The sequence below is a fragment of the Microcebus murinus genome, chromosome 12 (genome assembly GCF_040939455.1).
Source record: "Microcebus murinus isolate Inina chromosome 12, M.murinus_Inina_mat1.0, whole genome shotgun sequence".
NCBI lineage: Eukaryota > Metazoa > Chordata > Mammalia > Primates > Cheirogaleidae > Microcebus > Microcebus murinus.
Genome location: NC_134115.1, coordinates 29,376,676 through 29,390,944, shown reverse-complemented (window position 1 = coordinate 29,390,944; position 14,269 = coordinate 29,376,676). Strand labels below are relative to the sequence as shown.

Genomic DNA, 14,269 nt, shown 5'->3' with positions numbered 1-14,269 from the left:
TAGTGATACTTTGTGGTTAGAAGACACATAAGTGGATTACTGGTGAAGTGAGAGCATCACCTTGACCTGCATATACTGTGGCATGTTCCCCCAAAGTAGCATGAGATAGGATAGCAAAGGACAAAACCCTGACCTAGAAAAAGGCAGGGCCCCTGGGATCATGAGGTCCTGTCCTATCACTCCCAGCTGTGCCTCATTGGACAAGTCACTTACTCTTTGTGGTCATTAGTTTACTCATCTGTGAAATACGATGCTAATACCTGCCCTTCCCATCTCCCAGGATTGGGGTGAGAAGCAAAGGAGATCATATATGTGTGCTTTTTAGTCTCTAAGTCACTGCTCAGAGTTGTGTTCTCCCTTACACTGAGCATTTACTGAACACAGAATGAATGTCTTGGACCAGCATATAATGAGAAATAATGCCTGGCTGCTGCCTTTGTGAAACTTAGAGATTAGTGGGACAAAAAAGCAAGTAATATAGGCTCTACAGGGGCTAGGGAAAGAAAGGGGGAATGACAGGAGCACAGAGAAGGGCTCTGTAAGACGGTACCGCTGCATATACACCTACCTCCAGCCTCTCTCTGCCCCTCCAGGCTCTTGCTCAGTGCACTCCCCACACTCAGGCCAAGGTCATTCTCACTCAGGGCCTTTGCACTTGCTGTTGACTCTTCCTGGAGTGCCCTTGCCTCAGCTGGCTCTTGTGACACAGGTCTCAGCTTAAATGTTGCCTCCGAGAAGAGGTCTTCCACAGTCACCCTATCTAATGCCACTCTTTTCTTTGTCCTTTCTCCTGTCTTCTCTGTCCTATTAACCTTGATTTGTTTTCTCAAATGAGCTTAATTAGCTCATTTATTTACTTATTTGTTGTCTCTCTCTCTCTCTCCAGAATGTAAGTTCCATAATGGCAAAGACCTTGTGGTTCCCTGTCCCTGTCCCTCTCCCCAACCCCTTCCCTCTCCCTCTCAGTCTGCCTCTCTTTCTCTGCTGTATGTATCTCCAGTAGCTAGACTAGCACCTGACACATAATAGATGCTCAACAAATTTATTGACTAAGTAAATTAGTGGACATTACTCTATAAGTATTCCTATAATCGAAATGAATAACTGCTTCCTGAAGAATTTTCCAATGAAAAAAGTTGACTAAATATTAGAATACAAATATAGAACCTGGAACACAGCAGCTCTCAAATATTCATCAAAGGAATGAATATATAGAATATATACAGAACTCTTGCAAACCAATAAGAAAATACCACAAAGCAATACACAAATTGGCAAAGGAAAAACTTCTAGAACTAATGAATTTAGCAAGGTTGCAGGATTCAAGGTCAATATACAAAAATCAATTGTATTTCTATTAATTCTACAAATGAACAATTGAGAAGCAACAAGTTTTAAAGCACCATTTAAATTTCACCCAAAAGAGAGAATATGTATGTATGAATCTAACAGAATATATGCAGGATCTGTATGCTAAAAAACTAGAAAACACTGATAAAAACACTGATAAAAAAACAAAGAACTAAATACGTGGAAAGACACATACTATGTGCATTGTTAAAATGACAGTTGTTTTTCCAGATTGATCTTCAGATTGATTCCAGATTGATTCAACACAATCCTAATCAAAATATCAGTGGGGTATTTGGGGAAAATATCAACAAGCCAGTTCTACTATTGATATGAAAATGCAAATAAATTAGAATAGTCAATCAGTTTTGAAAAAGAGGGACACCTTTAGGGACTCATGCTACCTTACTAGAAGAATCAGTATAAAGCTACAGTAATCAAGACAGAGTGATATTGGCAAAAAGATAACATATAGATCAAAAAAAACAGAAGAGAGACCCCTGAAATTGATCCACACATATATGGTCACTTGATTTCTGACAAAGATGCAAAGACAGTAGAGAAAAATAGTCTTTTCAACAAATAATGCTGGAATAATTAAACATCCATCTGTAAAAAATTAATTTTGGTCTATATCCTATATTATATACAAAAAGTAACTAAAAATACACCATAAGCCTAAATACAAGACTTAAAACTATAAAATTTTTAGAAGATAACATAGGAAAAAAATCTTTGCAAAGATTTAAGCAAAGATTTCTTCGATATGTCACCAGAAACACGATTCATAAGAGAACAAACTGATAAATTTAGCTTTATAAAAATTAAAAACTTCTGCTCTCCAAAAGACACTTCAGAAAATGAAAAGACACAGTGCAGACTGGAAGAAAATATTTGCAAATCACATATCCAACAAATGGCTTGTACCCATAATATATAAAGAACTCACAAAACTCAATAATAAGAGAATCCAATTTTTTAAATGATCAAAAGATTTAAAGAGACACTTTATCAAAGAGGATATATGTGTGGAAAATAAGCATATAAAAAGATGCTTCTCATCATTATTCATCAGGGGAATGTAAATTAAAACTATAATGAGATGCAATTTTGCAGATACCAGACTATAAACACAAGTCTGGCAACTCTCCAAGTGTTATGGAAAATGTGGAGAAACTGGAACTCTCATGCACTACTGATAGGAGTGTAAATTGAAACAGTTTCCTTGTGTGCAACTGGCACCATCTGGTTATGATGAGGATTCACATACCCCATGACCCAGCAATTCCACTTATTCTTGCACATGTGCACAAAGAATGAATACAAGAATGTTAGGTGCTGTATTTTGTGGCTTTGGGGGAAAATGTAGAAAAATATCCATCAACAGTAGATTAGATAAACTGTGGCTCATTCACACAACGGCATACTGTATAGCAGGGGTTAGCAAAATCATGGCCTGTGAGTCAAATCCATCCTGGTTGCTTCTTTGTATAAATAAACCTTGACTGAAACCCAGCCACACTCATTCATTGACATATTATCTATAACTGCTTTCATACAACAACATTGTTGAATAGTTGTAACAAAGACCGTGTGGCCCACAGAGCCTAGAATATATACTGACTGTCCCTTTGTGTGAAAAGTTTGCTGACCCCTGCTACATTGCAATGCAAAAAAGTGAGTCAAAGACATATATATTGTATCAAGTCAGAGTTCAACCAGAGAAACAGAACCAGTGAGAGATACATACCCAGAGGCTTATTGCAAGGAATTGGCTTATGAGATTGTGGAGGCTGGCTGAGCATGTCTGAAATCCACAGGGCAGGCTGTCAGGAAGGGCAGGCTGGAACAGCCAGGCATAAGCTGAAGCTCTTGTTCATAGGTGAAGTTTATTCTTCTCCAGGGAAGCCTTAGCTATTCCTTTCAACTGCCTTCCTAATGCCTTTGAACTGATTGAATCAGGTCCATTCAGATTATCTCAGATAATCCTCTTTATTTAAAACCAATTGATTATAGACTTTAATAATACCTACAAAATACCTTCACAGAAACACCTAGATTAGTGTTTAATTAAATAGCTGGCCTGACCAAATTGGCACATAAAACTAACCATTATATGTATCTACAAAGGTAAACCTCATAAACATAACGCTGAACAACAACCAGTTGCAAAGTGATACGTGAGATATGGTAACATTTGCATAAAGGTTTAAAATGGGCAAAACAATTTCACATAACGTTTCTGGAGACATGGATGTATATAACCATGTAAGGAACGATAAATCTACTGTATGTCACTGGTTGCCATTGGGGAGGAAGGAAAGGAATGGAATTGGGAGTGGATAGACTGTATCTATACTATCTTGTTTGTTTGTTTGTTTGTTTTAAAAGGCAGAAGATTTCAAAGCAAACGAGGCATTGTAAAAATCTTATAAAGCCTGGTTTTGGTATTGCAATTTCTTACTGTATTATTGTTAATACTTTTATGCATGTTTGCAATCTTTCACAATCATTATTTTATTTTATTTTTTTTTTTGAGACAGAGTCTCACTTGTTGCCCAGGCTAGAGTGAGTGCCGTGGTGTCAGCCTAGCTCACAGCAACCTCAAACTCCTGGACTCAAGCAATCCTGCTGCCTCAGCCTCCTGAGTAGCTGGGACTACAGGCATGCGCCACCATGCCCGGCTAGTTATATATATATATATTAGTTGGCCAATTAATTTCTTTCTATTTATAGTAGAGACGGGGTCTTGCTCTTGCTCAGGCTGGTTTTGAACTCCTGACCTTGAGCAATCCACCCGCCTCAGCCTCCCAGAGTGCTAGGATTACAGGCGTGAGCCACCGCGCCCGGCTCACAATCATTATTTTTAAAACATTATAATGATTGCCACCTTTGGCACAAGCCTAAAAATGGTGTTTACACTGAGCAGTCAACTTTGAATCATGCTGGATAGGACCATAGAGTTGAAACTGCTGTTGCTTTTTTTTTTCCTGAATGCTAACCACCCCTTTGGTGGAGCTTTGGGTTTTCTTTCATGGACCAGTGTTTCAGGGAATGAATCTCACCTCCTGGGAGTTGAGCCTGGAAAATCACAGCGTTCCTCATGCTCCAGACTGTGCCCAGTGGAAAGCAGGGAGCAGGGTGTGAGTCATTCCTACTGGAGCCCTGACCTTGGCTGACCTCCACAGTGCCAAGGTCTGGAGCCAAACGGAACTCCTGACTTAAGGAGCTCCAGATAAAGAGGTGGGTGGCTGGTCACAGGGCAGTACACTGGCTGCTGCTGATGGAATGTGACTTGTCAGAGCCCCCAGGGGCTTTCTCTAGGGCTTGCATTTGTGTTCAAACACCAAGGAACACAATGCTGACAGTTCTTCCTAAAGAATGTCAGATGACTTCTGATTTAAGAAGTAGTTGTAAACAGATCCGAAGATTGCAATCTGCAGCATGCCTGCAAAAATTGATCAATTGACATTTCTTACAGTCTGTTGACCTAAGTCTTTTTGTAAAGATTAAACTCTCTTATGATTAAAACGAACACATGATCTTTAGAAAAATTTGGAATATATGAAAAGCTAGAGAGAAGAAAAAAAATTTTCCAAGAAGCCCACTACTCAGAGTTTCCAGTGGGTATCTCTTAGTCTTCTTTTTTTCCTGTGTCATATTTTTTTTCTATAGTTAATTCGTTCTTTCAACAATGGTTATTGAGCACCTACCAAGTAACAGGTTTTATTCTAGGTGCTGGAGATATAAAAATATACAAAACACTCAAGGTCTCTGCACTTATGGAGCTAATAAGGAAGAAGGGGTGGACTAACCATTGAAAAGTCAATACATAAATACACAAGATAAATTTAGTAATAAATAGTATAATGGAAAAAATAATACCTAATAATACTGAAGACTTATGATGTACTGTTCTAAGCCTTTCACCTCATATGTATTAATAATGTGAGTAAAATTGGTGTTGTGTGTATGTCTTAGAGGGAAGGTTATAACTGTAAATCTTTCAATATAATGATCAGGAAAGACCTCCTGGAGGAGATGACATAGGAGCCAAGGTTTACCTGCAGGGGAAGAAGACCACCATGAAAGACCCAAGTCAAGAACCTTCCTGAGTCCCCAAAGGCGATCACAGCAGCAACAAAAATAAATAAATGGGACATGATCAAACTACAAAGCTTCTGCACAGCCAAAGAAATAGTCATGAAAGTAAACAGACAACCTACAGAATGGGAGAAAATTTTTGCATCCTACGCATCCGATAAGGGGCTGATAACTAGAATATACTCAGAACTCATGAAAATCAGCAAGAAAAAATCAAATAACCTGTAAAAAAGTGGGCAAAGGACTTGAACGGAAACTTTTCTAAAGAAGACAGAAGAATGGCCAACAAACATATGAAAAAATGCTCAACATCTCTAATCATCAGGGAAATGCAAATCAAAACCACAATGAGATATCACTTAACTCCAGTGAGAATGGCATTTATCAAAAAGTGTCCAAACAATAAATGCTGGCATGGATGCGGAGAGAGAGGAACACTCCTACACTGCTGGTGGGACTGCAAACTAGTTCAACCTCTGTGGAAAGCAATATGGAGATACCTTAAAGCGATACAAGTGAATCTACCATTTGATCCAGCAATCCCATTGCTGGGCATCTACCCAAAAGATCCAATGACACTCTACAAAAAAGACACCTGCACTCGAATGTTTATAGCAGCACAATTCATAATTGCAAGGCTGTGGAAACAGCCCAAGTGCCCGTCAATCCAAGAATGGATTAATAAAATGTGGTATATGTATACTATGGAGTACTATTCAGCTCTAAGAAACAACGGTGTTATAACACATCTTATATTTTCCTGGTTAGAGCTGGAGCCCATACTATTAAGTGAAGTATCCCAAGAATGGAAAAACAAGCACCACATATACTCACCAGCAAATTGGTATTAACTGAGCAGCACCTAAGTGGACACATAGGTACTACAGTAATAGGGTATTGGGCAGGGGAGAGGGGGGAGGGGACGGGTGTATACATACATAATGAGTGAGATGTGCACCATCTGGGGGATGGTCATGCTGGAGACTCAGACTTGTGGGGGAGGGGGGTAATGGGCATTTATTGAAACCTTAAAATCTGTACCCCCATATTATGCTGAAATTTAAAAAAAAAATTAAAAAAAAAAAAGAACCTTCCTGGCAGAGGGAATAGCCAGTTTAAATGCCCTGAGCATGAAATCATTCAGCATGTTCACTAAACAGAAAGAGAGAAGTGTGGCTGGAAATTTAGGGAGTAAGGGGCAGAGTAGTCTGCAAAGAAACTGAAGATTGTCATCCTTGGGGTCTCCAGAGAACTCCTGAGAGCAGCAAAACAGACCATTTTTTTTCTAGCTGTTTCCTTCTTTTCTTATCCCATCCCCTATTTTCACACTCTCATTTCTGTACTTTTGTTGCAGCTGCTACTCATGGAACAATTGAGACCATTAACTGACACATCTCCTGTGCCTGACTTGCCAACATCCTACAGATGGAATTGGAAGCTTGGGGCTCTCTTTGCTAAAACACTGCCCACCCTTACGTCCATGCAAACTTGAAGGCAGCTGCAACTAACTTTCTTTTACCAACATCTTTAGAGCTCACATCATTGATATGAAGCAGCCACTCCTCAGCACTTCCTCCTTACCTGAGAGCCTTCTTCCTACATAAATGGTAATGATGCCAGATGTTTTTCTCCTCCATGGCAGCCAGATCACCAATGTCAGAGGAGGGTGTTGTCCCCTACATTTGCTCCCTAATGACCATGGGACCACTGCCTCCATTTCCTCACTAGAGTTTACTGCACTCTGGAGTTTGCTGATTGAACCTTCATGGTATCATTTAACATGACCCTCTGTTCTCTGTATTTCCTGTAAAATGGTAGTCATGAGCCTCCATACATATGATCTGTACAACAACTCAATAAGGCAGGGCCATTCATATCCCCACTTTATAGAGTAATAAACTAAAGGCACGGCCGGGCGCTGTGGCTCACGCCTGTAATCCTAGCTCTTGGGAGGCTGAGGCGGGCGGATTGCTCAAGGTCAGGAGTTCAAAACCAGCCTGAGCAAGAGCGAGACCCCGTCTCTACTATAAATAGAAAGAAATTAATTGGCCAACTGATATATATATAAAAAAAAAAAATTAGCCGGGCATGGTGGCGCATGCCTGTAGTCCCAGCTACTCGGGAGGCTGAGGCAGGAAGATCGCTTGAGCCCAGGAGTTTGAGGTTGCTGTGAGCTAGGCTGACGCCACGGCACTCACTCTAGCCTGGACAACAAAGTGAGACTCTGTCTCAAAAAAAAAAAAAAAATAAATAAAAAAAAAATAAACTAAAGGCACAAAAAATTACCTACTAGAGGTCATGTAGCTAGAAAGTTGAGGGGGCCAGGGGTTGGATGCAGGCAGATGCTTGTAATCTCTATGCTGCACACAAAGAAATGTATTGGAAAGACATTGTTGAAAATTATTTTTAATTGACACATAATAATTATACACAGTTATATAGTATAGTATAGTATGTTGATACCTGAATACAATGTGATGTAGAAAGACATTTATGCAACTCCCTTTGGTTAAACATTCTCCAGGATCAGATGATTGGTTGGTTCCCAAGCCTAGAGGTCAATTAACTCAATTAGCAAATATTGAGTACTTACAGTGTGTGCTGAGCTAAGCTGTGGGGTACAAAGATGGGCTGAGAGCCCACTCTGCACCTAGAGCCTGTACTAGGTGCTATGAATCTACTAGTGAGCACCACAGTCCAGGTGAATTTCATCATGGAGCACCGTCTTGCAAGCAAGAAGCAACCATGCACCAGGTGCAATAATGGCCCTGTTTAGAGCTGTGCAGTCCAATCCAGTAGTCACCAGCTACATGTGGCTATTTAAATTAATTAAAATTAAACATAATTTAAAAAATCATTCCCTCAGTCACATTAGCCACATTTCAAGTGCACATGTGGCTAGTGGCACTGGTTTAGAGTGTTTGGAAGCACAGAGGAGGTATTGATAATTGTATACTTCTTGTTCATTGTTCTCTAGAAAGATTATACTGCATCTAGAGGTGGAGGTGAGGAAAGATGCCAGGAGAGGGATCCTGAACAAAGTAATATTTAAGGTGAGACCTGAAGAATGAGTAGTTTTAATCCTTACTATATTTCTGGGAGATGCTTTAATATCCCTATTAAATGCACAAGGAAATGGACTCCAAGAAGTTAAGAAACTTGCCTAAAGTCACAAGAAGGTTGTAAGAGGGAATATTGGCTCCCATATCCATCTGTCTGCAGTACCGTGCTGGAAACAATAGTACTGTAACTAAGGGAAGCTCGGGCAAACAAGACCTCTTTTGAAAGGAACAGGTGGCAACTTCGCAAATATTGCTTGAACACTTTGTGCTTGTATTTTAAAGCACTCTGTTACGCACTGATTTAATATGGATGGTTTACAAAATACCAGGGCCTCTTGCCACATGGAGTTTGCCATTTCCCTGAGAGAGAAAGGCAGGTGCCTGTGAAATGTTGGCAGAACAAGCGAGTGGATTCTAAGAGCTATAGGAATTCCAAGAGGTGGCGATGTCTTCCTGCGAAGACTCCTTGGAAGGAGGAGGAGTTAAGGGGGTCTTGAAAAATATGTAGGATGTAAGTAGCAGGAGCATTCTAGGCAGGACAGACTTGAAGGAAGGCTTAGGGTAGGCACTGCAAGGCCAGTGCTGAGAACAGGAACCCCTCAGTCTTAGGTTGGTGATTTATTAAAACGAGATGACTCAGTCCTTTCTGCAGGCATGGACTTTCAATGCAAATTCTTCTTGAACAATATTTGTGGCTGTGTGTATAAACAGATTGCTTTAGGGGCAGGGCAAAGACATCCCTGATTGTCTCCCTCATCTCAGGCAGTATTAGCGATAGCATGTCAGAATTTGTCTCTTTTCAGCAGGGGGAAAAACAACCACCTTCAGGAACACACAGGAGAGATTTTCAGGGCAATGCTTTGTTTTCAGAGTGTGTCAGATGGCTCTTTCCCTTTTATTCACACCTCCCTTCAAACCCTCAGATGGATCTCAGTGCCAAGGAGTGCAGAATTAGTGTTGGGAATTTTAAATCAATATACTATTATGCACTCAACTTCATGGAAAAAATAATCCAATTAACATAAATGAGTCGATTTGTGAACAACATAAATAGGACATGTCAATACTGTACACGCAGTTTATATAGTTTGGTCCACTGTTTACACGTTACCTGTTGTGTTCCACTTGTTTGTCTTAACATTATCATACATACTTTTTCAGGCACATCATTATGGTACAAATAAGACTACTTTTGAGTGATAGTTTATAAGAAAATCAGTCTTTAATTGTTGGCTGGTAGGTGTATTCCCTGTTAGTATTAAAATATATCAGTGCAATGAATAGTTCTATACAATCAATTTTTTAAATTATGCGTTTTTATTTTTAGAACATATTCCCCAAAATGGGATGACTGGGACATAGGTATTGCTAGTTGTATACTTTGTGTTTGTTGTTCTCAAGAAAGATTGTAGCAATATTTATTTAGTGTATCTGTTTCCCCAAAGCCCTGCCAACATCCGGTTTTGAATTACTACTTTGCTTTTGGCAATTTAAAGCATTTGGAGCCAAGGAGAATCACAGCTCTTTTGAGTTTGGGGCCTTACTTAGCCTCTCTGCCTCAGTTGCTTCACCTGTGAATGTGGTAATGACACTGCTTTTCAGGATTGAATGAGATAGTGCATGCAAAGCACCTGGCATGGGACATGTGCATAGTGTGTAGTCCACAGGCAGCCAACGTCTACTCCCCACCCCCTCCGGGAGTGCTGCACAGAACTACCCTAGAGCTGTTTCTCTTTGCGTTGTTCCCTTATTGCCACTGAAGTTAAGCATTTGTTTCAGGTTATTATTACTGAAATACCAGTATGAGCATGTTTTAAAGCCTCTGTCAATTGCCACTCTTCTTCATCTCCTCTGCCCCACAGGATACCCCAGTCCTGAACTAGACTCTACCATCATCTGTTCTCCACCAGGCGTAAGATTCTCGCCATGGGAGCTAGACCCAAGGTGCAGCGTAAATAGGACACAGCAGAGCATCCTTCTTATGCAGAGTTCCAGGGTCGCAGACTCTCCAAGAGGAAAGGAAGCCCCGATTGTTGTCTGTCCAACTTTCCAGTGGGTACTTGACAGTTTCCCATCAACAGAAATGTTTTCTTCTTAAAATGCACTAATAATGCCTATTGAATAAATAGTATGAAGAACTTACAGGGAGGCTAGAATTGGGCCTCTTTATTTTTGGTCCCCAGCCAACACAGTCATCCCTGATCCACTACAGTCAGTGCTCAGATATCTGTACTACCACTTAGCCAAATTCTGAAACATCTTTGGGAAACACTGAATTAAGTCTTAAGGTCATAAGCAAACAGAGTAGGCAGCAGTCTTCTGTCGATAGGACTCCGTATTTTATTTATCTGGACTTCTCCCTTGTAGTTTATAGGTAGTTTATAGCCATGAAACATCTAAAGTCTATTTTCTTCTAGATAATAGATGGTGTCTAAGATTGATAAACCAAGATATAAATCAAGAGACTTAAGGATGTTATTTAAAGTTATAAAAGTGAAAACTATTACAAAAATAAGAAAATGTGCGCTATTCTGGTGATGGGCACACTAAAAGCCCTGACTTCAGCATCATACAATTCATCCATGTAACAAAAACGCTTGTGCCCCCCCTAATATTTTGAAATAAAATTTTTAAAAAGGAACAAAAATTGGAAAGCAGAAAAGGGGAGATCATATGGGAAATAGTAAAAGTGTGTTGACTTTCTTCTCTTTCAGAGTAGAATGTTAAAGATTGTTTTTAGAATGATAGCTCAATTAAGAGAGATCTCAAATAACTATATTATTTAATGTTAAAATGGGAACTACTAAGAGAAGAAAAAACAGAAACTTGTAAAAGCGATCCTCTCTGGAATCTAGAGCTAGAGGTTGGAGGGTAGGTGAGAAGGAAAATCTTACATTTAATTTTAGACTCTCCTATAGGGTTTGACATTTTTTAATGTGTGCACATTTTTCCTTTATTGCTTTATAGAGATATAATTTACATACCATTCCATTGACCTATTTACAATTTGATGGTGTTCAGTATATTCACAAAGTTGTGCATCCATCATTGTTAATGACTTTAGAACATTTTCATCACCCCTTGCAAATCCTGTACTCATAAGCTGTCCTCATTAAGCCCCCCTCTCCCCAGCCCCAGGCAACCACTTTCTGTCTCTACAGATTTGACTATTCTGGACATTTTACATAAATGGAATCAAATAATATATGACATTTTGTGTCTTGCTTATTTCAGTTAGCATAATCTTGTAAAGGTTCATTTGTGTTGTAGCATATATCAATACTTCTTTCCTTTTGATTGCTGAATGACATTCCATTGTGTGGATATACTACATTTTGTATCCATTCATCAGCTGATGGACATTTGGGTTGTTTTCACTTTTTGGCTATTGTGAACAGTGCTGCTATGAACATCTGTGCATAGGTTTTTGTGTGGATGTGTGTTTTCATTTCTCTTGAATGTATATCTAGAAGTGGAATTGATGATTCTAATGATAACTCTATATGTAACCTTTTAAAGAACTATCAGACTGTTTTCAAAAGTGGTTGTACCTAGTACTTTGAGAGGCTGAGGCCAGAGGATCACTTGAGGGTAGGAGTTTGACACCAGCCTGAGCAACATAGCAAGACCCTATCTCTAAAAAAAATAATTGAGGGAAAGGCATTTATTGAAACCTTAAAATCTGTACCCCCATAATATGCTGAAAATAAATAAATAAATTTTAATAAATAAATAAATAATAAATAAATTTTTAAAAAATCAGGCCAGGCGAGGTGGCTCATGCCTATAATCCTAGCTCTCTGGGAGGCTGAGGTGGGCAGATTGCTTGAGATCAGGAGTTCGAAACCAGCCTGAGCAAGAGTGAGATCCCATCTCTACTATAAATAGAAAGAAATTAATTGCTCAACTAATATATATAGAAGAACTTGGCTAGGCATGGTGGCATATGCCTGTAGTCCCAGCTACTTGGGAGGCTGAGGCAGAAGGATCGCTTGAGCCCAGGAGTTTGAGGTTGCTGTGAGCTAGGCTGACGCCATAGCACTCACTCTAGCCTGGGCAACAAAGCGAGACTCTGTCTCAAAAAAAAAAAAAAAAAAATCAGTCAGGTGTGGTAGCTCATATCTGCAGTCCTAGCTATTTGCTTACCCCATCCTATTTTTCTTTTCTGCATTATAATTCTTGTTCCTAAAATCACCTATGCCATCAGGACAGGATGACCACAGGTAAAGCTACAACTTATGTTTCTTTTCTTTTTTTTTCTTATCCTAAAGGCTCCAGAGTTTCCAGGGGCAGTAACTTCAAAAGCTGATTTCAGAGATTCCATTTTCTCCCATGGTAATGGAATTGACAGACTCTTCTCCTGGCAAGCACTCCAGAAGACTCTTCCTTTTACACTTGCTTTGAGAGTTCAACATTCTGTGACAACATAGGCTGTCGCACCTTTCAGCTCCCATGTACATCCACAAACACTTCAAGACAGCCGTGCCATCCAAAACCACACACACAGGATAGGCTGCTTCCAATCTAAAAATCCAGGGGGAAAACCAGGGTATAAGCACAGGAGAATAACTGACTACTGAAGACCTTCATTCCTAAGTTGCCAAACATAGCCGTGCAAGAATAAACTTGGGATAAATTGTTTGTCTGTAATTCAGTGCATGGGGCTGAGAATATAGTGCTCTCCAATGCCCAGCCTCTGCCATTCTTCCCAGGCGCAGGGCTTAGACATCGTTTTCCAGGCCCCTTGTGGGTAGGTGGGGCTGTGAGACTGAGCCCTGGCCAGTGGAATCTGAGTGGACATGATGTTTGCCACGTCCCCATCCCACACTCTAAATCTTCTGCTCTCTCTTCCATTCAGCAGGGAATTCAGAAGCCACTTGTTGAAGATAACAGTGCCACAAGATAGAAGGAAGCAGGGTCTCTGATGGACTGCGTGCCACCAAATCACCCTGAACAGTGACATGAATGAAAAACGAACCTTTATTGTGCGGAACCTGCTGAGGCTTGAGGGTTGTATGTTACATTAGTTTGCATATCCTGATTAACACAGTTCCTTTTGCTAGCTCTGCCCCCCGACCCTGGGTGAGCATTTTAGGCTGTCACGATGGCTTGTTGACCACATCTTCGAAGGGATGTCAGAATCAGAAGCTCCATTTCACTAGCAAAGCATTCAAATTCAAATACTGCCAAGAGGAGAGAGGCTTGCTGGTAGGGCTCCTCCTAAGTGGTTCCAAGTCAGGACAGTCACTACATTTTTTGAGAAATAAAAGCAAAAAGCCATGTTGTCTTCTCAGCATGGTCATGTGGCACAGAAGATTGGAGAAATCTGAATGGGGGCTTCTCTGGTCGGCTAACGCTAAAATCACTTCTGTTCTACAAGCGTTGTTGTCATCAGCATGGTGCATACCACCTCCCTTCAGAAACAAAGCTGAGAGAGTGCACGTCTTGGTCCTGGAAGCTGCTCCCCATCCAGGGTGGGATGTGGCTTGTTCCCCGTGAGTCCTTCCTGAAATGGCTACAGGAAGCCGTCAGCTACATTTTGGATGGACAGCTATTGCCTCTACTTAGGAAGCTCGAGTGTCTTTGTCCAATTCATTACCCAGTTCCTTCTTTTTCAGCCACCCCAGTAGACTCCATTATTTCTTGGTATTCTTTTGAGACCCATCACTCTTTCATTTTGACCCACTTGATGTCAAATGTGTTCCCAATGGATGAGACTTTTTTTAAAAAATGTTTTAAGGAGATAGGAAACA

The 14,269-nt window shown here is 40.2% G+C and overlaps 1 long non-coding RNA gene across 2 annotated transcripts in view; it reads left to right on the top strand.

Annotated features, from left to right (window-relative positions):
- LOC142874277 (uncharacterized) overlaps positions 1-10,464 on the top strand; it is a 33,120-nt gene extending 22,656 nt beyond the window's left edge. Inside the window, exons 1-3 of one of the 2 annotated variants that reach the window (XR_012922088.1) lie at positions 6,815-7,061; positions 8,432-8,507; positions 10,379-10,464. This is a non-coding gene — a long non-coding RNA (uncharacterized LOC142874277). Of the gene's footprint in view, positions 1-6,814; positions 7,062-8,431; positions 8,508-10,378 lie in introns of those variants that run through there. The other variant, XR_012922087.1, reaches the window with a different exon arrangement.
- Positions 10,465-14,269: the final 3,805 nt, after the last annotated feature.